The following is a 12,824-nucleotide window of genomic DNA, read 5'->3' as shown; positions in this document are numbered from 1 at the left end:
AACAAATAATTGAAGGCAGCAGTAAACAACAATAGCAGGGCTATATGCAGGAGTACAGAGTCAATGTGTCAATGTCCGGGGGCACCAGTGTCGAGGTAATTAAGGTAATTATGTACATGTAGGTACAGTTATAAAAGTGGCTATGCATAGATAATAACAGAGAGTAGCAGCAGCATGGGGGGGGGGGACAATGCAAATCGTCTGGGTAGCCATTTGATTAGCTGTTCAGGAGTCTTATGGCTTGGGGGTAGAAGCTGTTTAGAAGCCTCTTGGACCTAGACTTGGCACTCCAGTACCGCTTGCCGTGCGGTAGCAGAGAGAACAGTCTATGACTAGGGTGGCTGGAGTCTATGACAATTATTAGGGCCTTCCTCTGACATCGCCTGGTATAGACGTCCTGGATGGCAGGAAGCTTGACCCCAGTTATGTACTGGGTCGTACGCACTACCCTCAGTAGTGCCTTGTGGTCGGAGGCTGAGCAGTTGCCATACCAGGCAGTGATGCAACCCGTCAGGATGCTCTCGATGATGCAGCTGTAAAAACTTTTGAGGATCTGAGGACCCATGCCAAATCTTTTCAGTCTCCTGAGGTGGAATAGGTTTTGTCGTGCCCTCTTCACGACTGTCTTGGTGTGCTTGGACCATGTTAGTTTTTTGGTGATGTGGACACCAAGGAACTTTAAGCTCTCAACCTGCTCCACTACAACCCTGTCGATGAGAATGGGGGCGTGCTCGGTCCTCCTTTTCCTGTAGTCCACAATCATCTCCTTTGTCTTGATCACGTTGAGGGAGAGGTTGTTGTCCTGGGACCACACGGTCATGTCCCTGACCACATCCCTATAGGCTGTCTCATCGTTGTCAGTGATCAGGCCTACCACTGTTGTGTCATCAGAAAACCATGCAGTCATGAGTGAACAGGGAGTATAGGGGATTTAGCATGCACCCCTGAGGGGCATCCGTGGTGAGCATCAGTGTGGCAGATGTGTTTTTATCTACCCTTATCACCTGGGGGCCGCCCGTCAGGAAGTTCAGGATCCAGTTGCAGAGGGAGGTGTTTAGTCCCAGGGTCCTTAGCTTAGTGATGAGCTTTGAGGGCACTATGGTGTTGAACTCTGAGTTGTAGTCAACGAATTGCATTCTCACATAGGTGTTCCTTTTGTCCAGGTGGGAAAGGGCCGTGTGGAGTGCAATAGAGATTGCATCATCTGTGGATTTGTATGCAAATTGGAGTGAGTCTAGGGTTTCCGGGATAATGGTGTTGATGTGAGCCATGACCAGCCTTTCAAAGCATTTCATGGCTACAGACGTGAGTGCTACGGATCGGTAGTCATTTAGGCAGGTTACCTTAGTGTTCTTGGGCAGAGAGACTATGGTGGTCTGCTTGAAACATGTTGGTATTACAGACTCAGACAGGTTGACAATGTCAGTGAAGACACTTGCCAGTTGATCAGCGCATGCTCGCAGTACATGTCCTGGTAATCCATCTGGCCCTGTGACCTTGTGAATGTTGACCTGTTTAAAGGTCTAACTCACATATGCTCTGGAGAGCATGATCACACAGTCGTCTGGAACAGCTGGTGCTCTCATGCATGTTTCAGTGTTACTTAACTCGAAGCAAGCATAGAAGTTATTTAGCTCGTCTGGTAGGCTTGTGTCACTGGGCAGCTCTCGGCTGTGCTTCCCTTTGTAGTCTGTAATAGTTTGCAAGCCCTGCCACATCTGACGAGCGTCGGAGCCAGTGTAATATGATTCGATCCTGTATTGATGCTTTGCCTGTTTGATGGTTCATCGGAGGACATAACGGGATTTCTTATACGCTTCCGGGTTAGAGTCCCGCTCCTTGAAAGCAGCAGCTCTACCCTTTAGCTCAGTGCAAATGTTGCCTTTAATCCATGGCTTCTGGTTGGGGTATGTACGTACAGTCACTGTAGGGGCGATGTCCTCAATGCACTTATTGATAAAGCCAGGGACTGATGTGGTGTACTCCTCAGTGCTCAGAACATATTCCAGTCTGTGCTAGCAAAACAGTCCTGTAGGTTGGAGGATGTCCTCCAGAAGTTGTCAAAATGACTGTGTGGGTCTATGGAAGGGGTTGAGAACCATGAGCCTCCTAAGTTTTGTATTGAAGTCAATGTAACCAGAAGAGGACGGAAATTGGCTACACCATGGTGCAAACCTACAGAGTGCTGTTGAGGCTACTGTAGACCTTCATTGCAAAACAGTGTGTTTTAATCGATTATTTGGTGATGTGAATATATTTAGTATAATTTTCCCTAAAAAGGTCCTCCCCTCCTCCTCTGAGGAGCCTCCACTGGTGTGCAATAATAGGGTTTGATATGATTTTTGAATGACTACCTATTTTCTGTACCCCACACAATTATCTGCAAGGTCGGTCAATCAAGCAGTGAATTTCAAACACCTATTCCACCACTAAGACCAGGGAGGTTTTCCAATGCCTCACAAAAAAAGGGCACCTATTGGTAGATCGGTAAAAATAAAATAAAAGCAGATATTGAATATCCCTTTGAGAAAAGTGAAGTTCTTAATTACACTTTGGATGGTGTATCAATACTCCCAGTCACTACAAAGATACAGGTATCGTTCCTAACTCAGTTGCTGGAAAAGAAGGAAACCGCTAAGGGCCAATGGTGACTTTAAAACAGTTACAGAGTTGAATGGCTGTATTAGGAGAAAACTGAGGATGGGATCAACATTGCAGTTACTCCACAATAATAACCTAATTGACAGACTGAAAAGATGGAAATCTGTACAGAATACAAATATTCCAAAATATGCATCCTGTTTGCAACAAGGCACTAAAGCAATACTGCAAAAAAATTGCTAAGCAATTTACTTTTTGTCCTGAATACAAAGTATTATGTTTGGGCAAATCCAATACAACACATGACTGAGTAGCACTCTCCATATTTTCAAGCATAGTGGTGGCTACATCATATTATGGGTATGCATGTAATCATTAAGGACTGGGAAGTTTTTCAGGATAAAAAAGAAACAGAATGGAGCTAAGCACAGGGAAAATCCTAGAGGAAAACCTGGTTTGTTCTGCTTTCCACCAGACACTGGGAGATTACTTCACCTTTCAGCAGGACAATAACCTAAAACACAAGGCCAAATCTACACTGGAGTTGCTTACCAAGAAGAACGTGAATGTTCCTGAGTGTCCGAGTTACAGTTTTGACTTAAATCTACTTGAAAGCTATGGCAACAACTGAAAATGGTTGTCTAGCAATGATCAACAACCAATTTGACAGAGCTTGAACATTTCTAAAAAAATAAATAAAGGGCAAATGTTGCACAAGGAAAGCTCTTAGAGATTTACCCAAAAAAGAATCACAACTGTAATCACTGCCAAAGGTGTTTCTACAAAATATTCACTGAGTGGTGTAAATACTAAATTAGATATTTCTGTATTTAATTTTCAATACATTTGTTACAATTTCTAAAAACATGTTTTCACTTTGTCAATGTGGGGTATTGTGTGTAGATTGGTGATAATAATAAAAATATTTAATAAATTTTTAATTCAGGCTGTAACACAACAAAGTTTTGGAATAAGTCAAGCGGTATGAATACTTTCTGAAGGCACTTTATATACAACAACTTGAAGGTGTTATATCTATAAAAAGACAGTATGCTGCTGTATTCTGATTTCAATTAGTGGGGTATATATTCATTATTTGGAGATTTGTACTTGCAACCTCTTGGTTGCATCAATGTTTCTGCAGTGCCACCAGCTTCATACTTATTCACATTATATAGCATATTTGGGGGCGTGGTCAAATATATCCCATGCAGCCTTGTTTACAAGTTGCAACACTGGAATGTGATATGTAATCTACACCTCGATAAGGTTAATAGAAATCCTCATTCTTTTCTTTAATGATTTTCAATTTGAGTGTCATTATTTCTATTGGTCTATAGCCTACACTTTCTCGTTGTCACGCCCTGACCTTAGAGATCCTTTTTATGTCTCTATTTTGGTTTGGTCAGGGCGTGAGTTGGGGTGGGCATTCTATGCTTTGTGTTCTATGTTTTCTATTTCTTTGTGTTTGGCCGGGTATGGTTCTCAATCAGGGACAGCTGTCTATCGTTGTCTCTGATTGGGAACCATACTTAGGTACCCTTTTTCCCCACATGTGGGTGTGGGAAGTTGTCTTTGTTTGTAGCATTATAGCCCTTAAGCTTCACGGTTGTTTTTGTATCTTTTTTGTCAGCGTCATCCAAAATAAAGGAATATGTACGCTTACCATGCTGTGCTTTGGTCCTCCTCATTCAACGATCGTGACACTCGTTCTGTACTTCTAATGCGAGTAGGACGGGTGTGGCTTTGTGACAACGACCACACAAGCAGCGCTCACTGATTTGACAGCTCTAATGCAGTGACGCCACCAAAATACCAGCTATGCGAGTGTCGCCACCAAAATACCAGTTATGCGAGTGTCGCCTATCACATGTTTACGCTTGATCTGATTGCATCTAGGCCTTAATGTCAAGTGTCCCTGAACACGGATACTTTTTAGTTAGTGTTGTCAGATAATCGCACAATTATTGACTTGATTCCAGGTAACATTGAGCAATGTGCAGAAATGTATTCTTGCCAATACATATGTGGCTGATCTCAGCCGTAGCCACAGACCTGGTGGTGACGCAGGAAATTCAGGTTCCTGTCATCTAAGACGTTGTGAATTTAAATCCCAATTGTGTTGACCAATGTTGAGGTCAATTCGATGTAAGTTCCAGTCAATTCAAAAAGTTAAACAAATTCCCAACTTTCCAGTATTGAAAATATTTTAAATAGAATCAGAATTTCTGTGTACTTCCTGAATACATTTTGGTGTATATTTACTGACAAAATACAGGTCAGCTGTAGAAGTACTTAAAAAGTTGTTTGCTCTTATTTCACCGCAACTCAGTAGCCGGTAACTTACTATAAAATTGTACAGATTTTTTTAAACAGTTTGTGCCATAAACACATCTAAACTAGGCTTTCTAATAAGTTTTAATGGAATTTCAATTGAGGCATGCAAAGTTAATTTGCAGGACGGGCCAAAAAAGTACCCATGTGCATTGCGATTGACAGTAAGTAAATAGCAAAACACTAATATAGTATCCTGTAGAAATGTACCGTATAATGACTGTAGAACTTACCACAAAATTAACATCAATGGCTAACAGTATAGTTTCATGTTGAACCATATGATTTCACATGTGAAACCGTGTTTTTGGAACACTTCACTTCATGTGACACTTCACATGTGAAATTCCATGCGTTATCGCTGTTCAGCTAAATTCTGACCCAACCTGGGATTTGAACTCACGACCATTTGGACTCAGCAATAGAGTGCCATCTGTTATTCTGACTATTCTCTCATCATTGGTTTAAATAACTTATTTCAGTTGGTGGGGCATATTATTCTGTTTTAATGTTACTGTTTTTGTCACGGGATTCTTCCTGGGAAGGAGAGGCGGACCAAAATGCAGCGTGGTTATGGTTGAACATCTTTAATAAAGAAGATAACGTGAACAATATACATATACAAAATAAGAAAACGTGGAAAAAACCATAACAAATCTGGTGCAAAGACAGGAAACAATCACCCACAAAACCCAACACAAAACAGGCTACCTAAATATGGCTCCCAATCAGAGACAATGACTAACACCTGCCTCTGATTGAGAACCATATCAGGCCCAAACACAGAAACAGACAAACAAGACATCCAACATAGAATGCCCACTCAGATCACACCCTGACCAAACAAAACATAGAAACATACAAAGCAAACTATGGTCAGGGTGTGACAGTTTTAATATTACTCCTGAATCATTATGTTAAGTACAAAACATTAGGAACACTTTCCTAATATTGAGTTGCACCCCTTTTTGCCTTCAGAACAGCCTCAATGCATCAGGGCATGGACTACAAGGTGTTGAAAGCGTTCCACAGGGATGCTGGCCCATGTTGACTCCAATGCTTCCTACAGTTGTGTCAAGTTGGCTGGATGTCCTTTGGGTGGTGGACCATTCTTGATACACACAGGAAACTGCTGAGCGTGAAAACCCCAGCAGTGTTGCAGTTCTTGACACACTCAAACTGGTGCCCTTGGCACCTTCTACCATAGCCCGTTGAAAGGCAATTCAATATGTGTCTTGCCCATTCACCCTGTGAATGGCACACACACACAATCCATGTCTCAATTGTCTCAAGGCTTAAAAATCCTTCTTTGTCTCCTTCCCTTCATCTATGCTGATTGAAGTGGATTGAACAAGTGACATCAATAAGGGATCATAGCTTTCACCTGGATTCACCTGGTCAGTCTATGTCATGGAAAGAGCAGGTGTTCCTAAAGTTTTGTACACTCAGTGTGTGATAATTTTTCTTGAGTGTATTTTTAAGTCCAAAGTGTAGGAATACAGGTGAATTCAGTTACTAACACAGACATGGTAGCATAGGAGGAAGATTGAAATGCTGTGAACAAGGAGGTTGTGAGTTCAAATCCCAGGTAATGACATGTTGCATCATAATGACTGTATGTATAAACCTATTAAAATGTTGTCATGGAAGTTGAAAACACTATGTTAAAAGCACTGTGTGTCTATTATAACAACTCATTTTCATTTGCAAGGCATAAAATGTGAAGTCTGGTGTGAGAATTTGAATCAACATGTGAAAGGTTGTGTGAACGCGTGAGAATCCACATGTGAAGTGTTCCAAAACTCATGGCTTCACATCCTACAGTGTTTCTGAGTTGAGCATGCCATGCAAGAATTCACATTACCAGGTATCTCTGGAGCTTTTTCCTCCATCTCTATGCATGCATATTGCATGTCAGCTAACTGTAGAGGATAATGAATGTGGTTCAGGTGGTTCTTTTGAAATGTGTGATATGAAATCAATCCCTCCAAACTGTTTTACAATATGGAATTCAGAAAGGCGTGGGGATAAATTATTCAGAGTCTCATTTTTAGATATTCAGAATGTTTGTAAATAATTCATGGTATCTTGAACATATGACAATACCTCAGTTTGTGTGGTTTCCATAACTATTTATAGGCCCTTTTAATTCAGAAAATGATCATTTAACACACCGTAGCGCACAATTACATGTTTAATTAGTATGTCATGTAAATAAGCCACAAACCACATCATAATTGTACTGTTTGAAACAAAAATACAAAAATACAATTATTTTATTTTCTGAAGTTGAGAATTGATTCCCATATCCCCATTGTAAAAAAAGATTGTAATCAATAATAATGAACCTGATTTATATTTTGCTGTAGGTAAGTTGTAAATGCTGAGACGTTGCTGTACCAGTGCTGCTCCCACATGATGGAAATTGTAGAGCCATTCTTCCACAGGGAGAATTTTCCCATCGGTCATAACATAGTTAAACTGTTCGCCTAGCCATTGGCTACCCACATCAAAGGAAAATACAATATACAGGAAAACAGTCCGAGTTGAGATGGAGTGGTTGCTGTAGCAACCAATCCTACTCCTGGTAGATTTTCTCATACTGGACTGGAATTACATGTTTTACATGGAATTACTGAAATGTCCAGTTTTTCTATGTTTTGTACCAATGTGAATATTGGGCTCAATATTTTTGTTAAATATTTGTTAAATAACAAAGGCATCGCTCATGCTCCAAAGTGTCTTGGGACAAAATAGAGAAAATATGTTGGGAAAGCATTTAATGGTACCGTTTTCATTATACACTGAGTGTACAAAACACTAGGAACATCTGCTCTTTCCATGACATAGACTGACCAGGTGAATCCAGGTGAAAGCTATGATCCCTTATTGATGTCACTTGTTAAATCCACTTCAATCAGATGGGGAGGAGACAGGTTAAAGAAGGATTTTTAAGCCTTGAGACAATTGAGACATGGATTGTGTATGAACTTGGCACTACTGTAGGAAGCATTGGAGCCAACATGGGCCAGCATCCCTGTGCAACGCTTTCCGACACCTTGTAGAGTCCATGTCCTGACAAATTGAGCTGTTCTGAGGGCAGAAGTTGTTCCTAATGTTTTGTCCACTCAGTGTATCTGTGCAAAAAACATTAAGCTATAACCTTAAGAAATACTTGGACCCAAAAGTAGGCTAGTAGTACATATCAGTTATAAATCCCAGTGTGCTGGACTTGAAATATATATTTCATTAGCCTCTACGGATGGCTCACTCCCGACAACATCAATGTTTGAACAGAATGTTTTCATGCATACATGAATATGAATATGAGTTTATTTCCACCAATTTTTCATATTTGATTTTTTTTTACCAGAGATTATAGCTTATGGGTTCCCTCATGTGTGTGTCAAATATTACTGTTCTCTGATTTTTTATTAATAGATTTAAAAATTTTAAAAAATGCTATATTTCCATTGTTTTGTATCCTATATATTTCACTGTGCTATGTGGTTGTCTCACATAGCTATCTTAAGATGAATGCACTTACTCTGCGTCACTCTGGACAAGAGCATCTGCTAAATTACTAAAATGTCAAACATACATGTATTACATACAGATCACACTACTGTGTTTAATATTTTTTCACATTTTTAAATATTGATGTCAGATATGTATCATTTGTACATTTTTTTATTACAAATGTAGTCATTTGTTACATTAGACTGTGTAAAACCTAGTACTACTTATTTATCTGAGAGTGAGGTGGATATACAGTATAGCATTTAGCAAAAAAACGTCATTACAGTATTTGTCTCTCTTAAATGAAACCAATCAAGTGACACACCAAATCAATTTCATAAGTTCGTTAAACTATAAAAGGTCATTTACTAACATTTCTGAAAATGGATATACAGCGTTTTGGAATGAAACTCTTCATATGTCCCTGAGGCAGTCCCAAGAGAGCAGATGATTTTGCATTGCCATGCTACAGGACGGCTACAACATCAAATATTCACCACAGCACTTGGAATAGGAGTCATCCATGAAAGTATGAGATTTATAATTAAGCAGTACGGATTAAAGCAGGGATGGAGCTTAATCAACAGCAGGATGAGTTGATAAGCATTAAACCACCAAGACACGAATGATGAAAACTCCTTCTGATCAGGAGAAGGCCCCACAATGCATCACTCCTCAAGAATGAGGTCAACCATTTTGAGTCACAGAATGTTTCCTCACAGTCAAGTGAGTCAATTAAATATGCCATTGTGCCGTCTGTAGAAAAACATTTCAGTTGACACATTCCTTACACACTGTAGAGTTCCATGTATAATATTCTATAGCCAGATGCTATGTTGCAGCTCGACTCACATAGAATGTTTCTCACCGAGCTGATGAACCTTGCTTTGTCATGTTTTTTCTCTCACAACATTCATGAAATGGTATGTGAAGCACAATGTTTTCCAACGTCAAGGCGATGTGAATGTACTGTAAGTGCATTCATTATTCATGACCTGAAGTTGGAACATTGGAAAGATTTTAACTTTCCAGAGCATCAGACGTCTGCTTCCTGTGCAACAATATGCCTCTTGCAGACCTAGTAAAGTAAGGATAGAATACATTTAGCCTACCAGGATGCTACATGTGTGAATATGAAACAGTATAGCTGAGTATGTATTTACAATTGACCTTCGGCTGTCATTGCATTGTCTTCCTGTAGCGTTGTTCCACTTTGTGTTTCAATTCCATAATCCAACACAATTAAATCACAATGCAGCTCTTAACCTACATTTGCAGGAGGGGACACATGGGGCAAAGGAGTTTGTATAATATATTCCCAATAATGGCATGAGTGTATTGCAGTAAGGGAAAGAGAGATCAGGAGAAGAAGCCTACATGCTCTGCTCTACTTTGCTCTACTCAAACCTTGGCACTACTTAGCGCCCTTGATATGTCTGGTGAGCTGACAACAATCCTGTTCGGAGTCCTGATGATCACTGTGACCAAATGGCGAGTCTTGGGGGGGGGGATACGTCAACACAGTTATGCAACACCGAGATCCTTGCAATTGCACAAGTGTCAGTTTGAACATTACTCACAGAGACACAATGAGGCTAATTAATCTACATGTGAGTACATTGTTTTTCAAAACCCCCAGCTCTATACATCAGCAATTAATATTCACTATGATTCACTGTGCAAACCATCTCTTGAGCTATGGCACCTAATTATTTCAACAGTTCATTTTTGCTATTGCCTCTGCTTGTAAGCTACCAACGGAAAGCTTTAGTTATTGGCTGTGTTAGAGTACATTGTGACTATGTCATTCCTTCTTCTTTGGTTGTTGATTTTGTGAAGCACCATGGATTTAGCCAGTGTGTTTCATGTTTACCATCTGTGCAAGATGTATGCTCTGTGAATCTGCCACCTGGTGGTGGCATCAACGTATTTACCATGGGATGATTGGGTTGTTGCATTAACATGGATCCGTTCATCATGTCAACATGCATTAAGTAGCCTGTGATAACTCAACAAAGCATGGAATCACACAAATTGTGGGAGGCATTAACGGTATATCTGCATGATTACCATGCTCCTTTGAAAACAAATCTTACCATGTCTCCTTTCTGCTCACACTATGGCACTCGATGTCGCCTTCCCACCGCTGTTGCATAGTCAGCTTCGCAATGAAAATGCTCAAATCCATCTTAAATTGACTGACAGAACATAATGTTAAGCGCTTTCATTTTTTTTTCTTCACGTCAAAAGAACTTCAAATACTGAGAGGAACGTATGCAAGTGTATCATACCCTCTATTCTTCCGAAGGTGAAGAGGTTTAAGCTCCCTATTCATAGAGAGGGTGAGGAGGGTGTGTGTAATAGGCAACTATTTAAAGCCTGCAGATGTGGGTTTAGTTTAGGTAAAGAATGGTTTATCGGCAATTGCTGGCTTCACAAGTGTAGAATGCTATCACTCTCACGTTGTAATGTCCATGGAGTGGTTGGTTCAGGAGAGGTGCTGAGTGGACTACTAAACACATGGATCCACACTCATGGATGAATGCCACTTAGGGGACAGGAAATGGTGTTAGGCGGGGAAGGCACTGGCGAAGGATAGCTAATACCATTACGCCTATGTTGCAAAGTCATTGACGATGATCCAGGCCTTTTATCAGTCACTCTGCAGGACAATACGTGTTAACTGCTGCATACCCTCCAGACTTTCAGGGTAATATAATGTATGTCGAAGCTTCCAAGTTTTAAATTGAAAAAGGGTAGAAATGGTAATGCTGGTTTTGTTCTTATGCACCAACTGGAGAAATCAGTCAAAAGATTGGTTTAGAACAGCTATTATAGAGATTCAAAGTGAACTGTCGTGACAGACAGTAACAAGTCTGTTGTGGAGAGGCCTTGAGGAATTGTTGCTGCACACACAGGCCACATTCAAGCTGGTACTGGATTAGCTTTGAGGCTGAGCAAAAAGCGAGAGAATTGAAATGCAAATGAGCAGGGGATTACTGAGAGAGAGCATTCACTCCACTAGCGTCTCTTCCGTTAACTGGTACCGTGTTTCAGAATTTGTTCTTTCCTCAACCATATTTAATTGCAGATCTATTCACAGTTAGTCATTCACCTTCTGTCATCGAAGTCAATTGGTAAATTACCTTGTCTCACGCTTGTCTGCAATGTGTAATGAGATAAACAAGTACTTGACTCTTGACTTTGTGTAGCATGACCTTGTTTATCATATTCCCTATACCATAATCACCCAAATACACAATCTATCCTTCCTCACATTCTTCCATATCTTCTCCACTCAATAAAATGCCTTCTGACAGCAAGACCCCATCCCTACTTAACCTCAACTCCAAAAGACTAATAATAGTGTTGACAAATCAAACAACAACAGAGATAATGTTTTCTCCATCCAGAGTTCTGGGGTTTGTTTGGCCATGGCCGTCCCATGAGCTGTACATGAATCCAAAGAAAATGGCGAAAAATGAGGAACTGAGTCATCTCCCCTTCAAAAGAATGCTTCCTGCACACCCCAACACTGTGAAATCTCTAGCTGCAGGCATGAGGTTGACTTCAAAGTGCTCAACTGTGAATTTACTTTGATCCGTTTTCAGATTTGGAGTGAAGAGGAAAGGTTGTGAATTGTTATTTTAACACATTTATGTTTTTCTGCAACATAAACATTTGTTTGTTTTGCTGGAATATACTCTATTTTTATGATGATTCAGTATAGCAAACGAAAAAGGTTTTCTTACTAATTACTGAGGTTGTCTACATGCATTGGTTTTCCACTGCACCACTCTTTCATACCACTGGAGACTAAATACATAAGGTATGAGAACTGGGATGAAATACTGTACATGTGTATTTAATTATTTGTTATTTAAATGCTTGTTTTCTGTGTATTTGAGTAATAATGTGGCCTGAATAAACTACTTCTATTGGAAGTATTTTAAAGTATTTTTAAATCATTTCCCAAAAAATGGCCTATTTGAAACTATTTTCAAATACTTATTTCAAATAATATTTTAAAATGCTATGGTTAAATGCATAGGATGGTATTTATGAGTCAGTGTATTTGAGTATTTCCAAATACATTCCAATATTCAACGATAAATTCAACGAAAAATCTAAAAACGTACTTTCAAAAAAGTGAAAATATTGAAATTCCCTAAATATACTGAACGAAAATACAACATGCAACAATTTCAACGATTTTACTGAGTTACAGTTCATATAAGGATATCAGTCAATTGAAATAAATTCATTAGGCCCTAATCCATGGATTTCACATGACTGGGCAGGGAGGGCACACAGTGGATTGCGAAAGTATTCACCTCCCTTTGAATTTTCCTTATTTTGTTGCCTTACAA

This window comes from Oncorhynchus tshawytscha, linkage group LG26 (assembly GCF_018296145.1).
Source record: "Oncorhynchus tshawytscha isolate Ot180627B linkage group LG26, Otsh_v2.0, whole genome shotgun sequence".
NCBI classification, from domain to species: Eukaryota; Metazoa; Chordata; class Actinopteri; order Salmoniformes; family Salmonidae; genus Oncorhynchus; species Oncorhynchus tshawytscha.
This window is presented reverse-complemented; position numbering follows the sequence as displayed.